Here is a 6,462-nt window from a genome sequence, read left to right as displayed (position 1 = left end):
TTTATATTTTCCATTCCATATACGAGTTAATCAAGCTATTTTTCTGAAGTAGATGAGCAAAGTTGTAAAACCATTCTAACACGTTCACAAATGTGTTTATTCTTCAATTACATTTGTATGTTTTTATGCCCAGCCATACGGTCCTATTATTTTATTTAAAGGGACTAAATCGCTAAAAAATCATGTAATAAAAGATAAAAAGAGTTATAGGACTAAAATTAATTGTAAAAGTTGTGTACTTTGTGTTAATAACAATATTTAAAAGTTTGTATAACAATTTTGTTCAAAATGGAGAAAAACTGAAAATAAAAGGACCGACCTAGTCACTATTTCATATTATTATCTTTCGGCGAGTGCAAGGACGTATCTCGTATCTCACTTTAAATCCTTGGCGAGTGTAAACAACCCCTATGTGCATGCGCGACGCGTGAACATTCCAAACATCCGATCGAAGGAAATCTCATCTGTCTAATGAACATATCTACTATCGACTGAAAATACAAATTTATCGACTACAGGTTCCTGATTACTGTGTTAATCTAATAAACGTTGAAACGTATGCAAAAGTTTTGTGAAGAGTTTCTAAGTGTAAATAATCCAATACTGTACAGGTTTATTGTAGCCATAAAGAAGGGTTTTCATTATATTATATGGTTTTATACTTGCTTCTACCATTATTTTATTTTTCATTTGTCATGATATTATGTACTATTCTGCTAAACCTGCCAATATTATTAGGCTTTTAAAAAAATGGCCTAATATATAGACTTTATAATAAGGAAAAAATGGCGAAAAAGTAATAATATATAGGCATGTTTAGCGGACTAAGTAAGTACGTGTATTTCTTTTTATCATTATATCAATATTTGACATTCCGTTACATTGTATATCCTTAGTTATAATGTCTATCCGTCTAATGGGCATTCCCTATATATCTCTAGTTATAGTCTTTATCCGTCTAATGGACTTTCCTTATATAGCCCTAGCTATAATATATATCCGTCTAATGGAAATTCCCTATATATCCTTGGTTATAGTGTCTATCCGTCTAATGGACATTCCCTATATAACCTAGTTATAGTGTCTATCCGTCTAATGGACATTCCCCTATTTGTCACTAGTTATATAACTTTTTTACATCTGATCTACTTTAAAAAAAAATCAGCCTAACTATATATCTAAATTTTATGTGTACTTTTATGTATTCAAAGCAAAAATATACCTTACATATACATTGTAGACCTATGTACATATATGTTTGCTTAATAATGTACATGTACACCTGTATTCATGTATAATATATACATAATTAACGGGTGAAAATACCTCTCACTTCTTGTCATATTTCCATCAAATACTCTAAAGCTTCATAGAACTATGCTGCAATGTAGATACAGGGGCGTAGGAAGCGGGTGTGGGAGGTGGGGGTCGGGGTTGGAGGGGGTCAGGGGAGGGGGGCAATTGCCGCCCCGTTTCCCACGACGAGGAGAAACATTTCTTTTTGCCCCCCCCCCCCCCTCCATTTTCGCCGACTGAAATGATCTAAAATTGCACATTTGAAAAAAAGGGTCCTCCTGCACATTTTCGTGAACTAGACTTAAAATGTCAATCAGGGGATTCTACGTACTATTTAAAAAAAATTCTCTTAAAAGATTCATCTGTTTATATGACTTAGCAAAACAATTAATTCATTATTATTTTGTGTTAAACAACAATGATCCGATGGTGTGAAGCCAGTATGTTCAGATCGAGTTGCATAGATATGACGGCATTCACAATTACCAATTCTTAATGCAGGTAGCTTTAAATAAAAAAAGTATTATGTTAAGAACGCTTTAAAATCATTAAAATATATCGTAAAACTCATCACAGCCATTCTAAATCTAATATTTTTACCCGGGGGAGACCCTCGGACCTCCTCAAACACCCAAATCTCGCGCCTTCAGGCGCTCCCACATTCATCAAAATGCATCGTAAAATTCTAAATCGTAATGTATTTCCCGGGGAGACCCCCGGCCCCCTCAAACACCAAATTCTCGCGTCTTCGGCGCTCGCAAATTCATCAAAATGCATCGTTAAACTCATAAACTCATCTTAGCCATTCGAAATCGTAATATTTTTTTCTCGTAGGAGATTGTCGCACCCCCCCCCCCCTCCCACCAAACACCAAAATATCGCACCTTTGGCACTAGCAAGGCAATTTGCGTATTCATTAGTTTCCGTTTATCGACGCCACTGTCTATAAATGTGTACAAGTATATTCTACTCAACGATATATGAAAAAAGTTTATAAAGTATATATGGTTGTGTGTTGAATTAAAGAATCAATCTCCTCCTGTGGGTGCGGGGCTGAGATACGCTGTAAATGTATCGGCTATTACGCTTAATCAGGCCAATGTAACCGATAAAATATAAGTTGCCTCTTAGTGGTGTTATTACGTCTATATATCCATTAGCCCAACAGTGTCGAACAGCTGAGCTGGCCATGAGATTTTCAGCGACCTCGATTCCGAACTCAAAGATTCACTCGGTTCTTTCCGTTGTAAACATTCAATGCCGACAGATGCAATTTCTTGTTGTGTTTGGCGATATTTTAACGTTGATAAACATTGCCAATAGTTCAAATTAAATGTTGTAATTTTGAAAACTTTCTAATTTCAGGTATAAGAACGTTTGTAGGAAGTCAAAAACCCTAAGAAATCTATGTAAATCTAATGATTTAGTAATTTTAAAGTGTTTTAGACAAATAAAGTGTTTTAGACATTTTGCTCCATTTCCCCTTAAATTTGTTTTCTTTAATCACTGTTGACAGGATGATGGACATTATTATTACACAGCGATTAAAATACCATAGACATTTAAGGCTACTTAATGTTGTGTCTTCAGGCAATTACTGGGTATGTTTACATTGCCTTGAGGCATAATATGTCCAAGCATTTTTCTCAGGATCCATAGCCTGAACTATTTACTGGGTCAGTTAAAAAAACTGAATATATGCAATGTAAATTGAAACCGTGTGTCACAGTGTGATTTGAAATCCGATGTGTCTTATACCAACGTCTTTACACTGACAGATACAGGAGCTTATAACCAAACTGTAAAAGAAAACAAAGGAAATGGACGTTAAACTAATAAAAGTTTGTTACATTTTTACAATGCAAGAACGGTTTGATTTTATTTGAAACATAAGGACACAATTATTAATGACACATTTACCTAAGATTTAACCCTGGCGAGGTCACATCAAGTGGCGTTACAGTATAAAGAATCAATAAGTTCGCTTCAAAATTTATACAATATTTCTAAAAACTGGCCATTGTGCTTTCAAATACCCTGACACAAACATGAGGTTCCAAAAATACCCTTGAATTATTTTGTTTATTATATGAAGCTTTTCATCATATCTAATAACCTTGAGGTATTTTCAAAACTTAATTGCCATTTTATCATATCTTAATCAAACTAGACAGGTCTATCATATGATATATGAATATAATTATGAGTGATAAATCAGATTCAACCACATAATTATCGTTTAATCATGTCTGAACAGACCTTAATATAGTGTATTCATTTATTTATTTTCTATTCATTTTTTTATGTTTATTCTTTTATTTTTTGTTTATTTTAATTATAAGTTGCCAAATATTGATCCAAAAGCTTGTTGAAGATTTCTTACAGCTTGCATTTCAGGCATATAAATGTATCTCAATAATATAAAAAAAAAAGGTGAAAAAAGGAAAACTTTCATAGGAGTTGTGCAAAAATGAGAGTATTTCATAGGGAAATATTGCATAACCTGACTAGACATGTTACGGCGGGATTGCGTCATCATGAAAGGAGTTCCTCATGTCAAGCGCTAAGACACACTCTCAGTATATAAGTTATTAATGTCAGATATTACTAACGAGATACGTTAATATCTTAATACCTAAAACAAAGCACGAAATTGATTAAGACCATTGAACATTCTACAGCAATAACACAAAAAAATAAATAATGAATAAAACACAACAAGACATAAAAAAGTGCTATTTCAAATCATTAAGGATGCTCCACCGCTGACAAATGGTAGTTTTGCATGAAAAACAGGAGCAGACGATCTAGTATTTTTCTTTAATTACAAAAGTTAATTACTTTACACCATTACCATCATTGAAAAGTTTGAGCTTCTGATTTTACTTCAAGTTAAAAATATGAAAAATAATTAATTGCATCCCGAAAAAAATCCGTGGCACTGTATCCTATATGGAATGAAGTACTGATTGAGCATGCACCACAGCAAAATGAATTATCTTATATTATTTTTTGTGTTAATTATACATATATACACACACACACGATTAAACACCAATTATTGTTCAAATGATGAATGTAATTAATGCTCTGTTGGCGGTGGAGCATCTCTGATAATAAAAAGTAGTTTATTATCTTCAGCTTATAAATATCCTTTTAGATAATTAAATTATTCGTATACATTGTCAAAGCCTGTCATACAAAACGTCATATCATTAAGCAAATGTCTCTTTTACGACATGATGGTTTATACCTGAATTTCGATTAGTCGATATTCAATTAGTCGTTGTTTCAAACACATCGGTTCTGATTTGTTGTCCTATATAGTAATAGTCAATTAACCACTATTGAATTTTTTGAGTCTACTTATTTGATGAGTCGAAGTAAATTGGAAAATTCATTTGTAGCAATAACCGCCGATAGGTGAACTATGATGTGTATAGCACTAAAACCAACGTGTAGATATATACAGGTGGTTTGTAGTATCAATTTTAATAAATTAAACATATCTATCGTTATGTGAGTGTTTATCCCGAGAATTACGTATACATATGTGGACGTGGAATAATCACATTCAGTCAGGTTACCATGGAAATATTCAAATTGTTTATTATAAATACGTTTCACAACATTAACTTTCAATCCATTTCTTAAATAGGTTTTCAGGTACGACACTGTAAAAACTGTAAAAAAAAATGGCAGTGCCATGAATAGGTAAACACCACGCATAATGACAAGTTTATGTAAGACTTAAGAATAACGTAGCAACAAGTTTATTGATTGAAATGATATATTAAGAAAACATCAGGACTATGAGAGACATTCAGGGGTTTCGAGTAGCTTTTTAAAGTTAAGAAATATATATTTCAATAACGACATACCTGGATATTCATCTTATGTCAATCAATTTGGCAATTCTACTTTGGTGTAAATGAATTAAACGTAATAATAACGTTGCCTACTAAACAGCTAGATGAAAATGCTCAAGGACATTTCGCAAACGGTAGGAATGTATTTTAAAGCCTTGAGGTAAATGTATCGACCAACTCTGTCTATCCTAAGGTCATCGTATGTTCACATGAAAGGTGTGCTCTAGGTTCTAATTATACAGTGAGAGAGAGAGAGAGAGATAGATATACTACTGGGATTGAATTTTTACATTTCACATTGCATTAAATCAAGTCATCCACACTTTCCATGGAAAACAAAATACTTTATTCTCTGCATCTTTCTCGCCATTTTAAAATGGTTATCACTACTACATATTAGAAATATGTATAGATTATAACTGAAGAGTTTAAAATATCATCATGAATCATAAATACAGATTATGATAGAATATTAGATTGTTTACCATGGCGAACATAAAAAAAACAGTCATCACCTTTAGATGTGGAAGTAATCTAACCAAATTTTCAGTTTACTTTTAAAACATGGTATTAATTCCTTATACCGAAATGGTTCCCTATCATACAATATATCCGTTATTCTTCATATAATTTGTACGCAATTGCTTCACTGTCTCGGCAGAAATACAATTAAACATAATATAAACTATGTGAAGAGCAGCGATAGCTATGAAAACGATCGGGAAAACAGAGTTGTTTATTTTTTCTTACTATGTGAGATATATATTATGTGACACTTATAATCTATATTTAGGTAACATGCATGCAGAATTCATATCACTAAATTAAGCAGCGAACGTTTTGAAGATAAAATCTACATTAATTCCTTTCTCCTTTTCATCTAAGCACCTTAAATATGTTAATATTGTGCCTTTACAACGTGGTAATGATACATAGTCTGTTTATAATGAAGCAGTAACTCGTAAAATATTCATAGAGACAAACCAATATTCCAGAGGATGTGCCCAGAAATTCATAATAAATAAATTATATGAGGCATCCCGAGCAATGTTTTTTTTTTAATTTGTTTTTCCCCTTCCTTTCCTCCTCGTTTTGAATCTCATTGAAATAAATGCAGACTAGGTATTCGACATTACCTTTTCCATGTATATCTAATACATTATTACACAACTGACCAGATGTCCACGGAATGCTGGTCAGTGCTGTAACAGGGGTAGATATAGCTTAAAATAATCACGATCGCTTCCGGATCGTTCGATACGTAATATCGTCACCCGGCGAAGGTCTGTACTGCACT

The sequence above is a fragment of the Argopecten irradians genome, chromosome 3 (assembly GCF_041381155.1).
Source record: "Argopecten irradians isolate NY chromosome 3, Ai_NY, whole genome shotgun sequence".
Classification (NCBI taxonomy): domain Eukaryota; kingdom Metazoa; phylum Mollusca; class Bivalvia; order Pectinida; family Pectinidae; genus Argopecten; species Argopecten irradians.
Note: the sequence above shows the minus strand (reverse complement) of the source record.